Below are 461 nucleotides of genomic sequence, written 5' to 3' on the forward strand. Positions count from 1 at the left end.
AATTTTTAATATTAGACGACTGGGTATACAAATGCTTGTACTACCTAAGAACAGGTAATTATTTAAAATTTTTTTAATGCACAACATTACATATTCAACTTTCCTACGGTATTAATACTAAAAAAAAAAAAAAAACCGAAAACTCATCTTATTTGAATTTGATTACACAATGACCTGAATTAAAAAGTTTATGGCAAATTCATTTTTTATTATATTGTCTCATATATATATATATATATATATATATATATATATATATATATATATATATATATATATATATTTTTTTCCTTTCTTTTCTCTCTTTAAACATGCTTTATTTTAATTCTGTATTATTTATTCTTAGTTACCTAATAAATAAAAATTAATTATAAATAATTAGTTTATATCGTAGGCTTTTAAATAAGTTAAATAATTTTATTATATCTTGTTTATTATTATTATTATTATTATTATTATTA

This window comes from Pediculus humanus, genomic scaffold (genome assembly GCF_000006295.1).
Source record: "Pediculus humanus corporis 1103172107761 genomic scaffold, whole genome shotgun sequence".
Taxonomy (NCBI): domain Eukaryota; kingdom Metazoa; phylum Arthropoda; class Insecta; order Psocodea; family Pediculidae; genus Pediculus; species Pediculus humanus.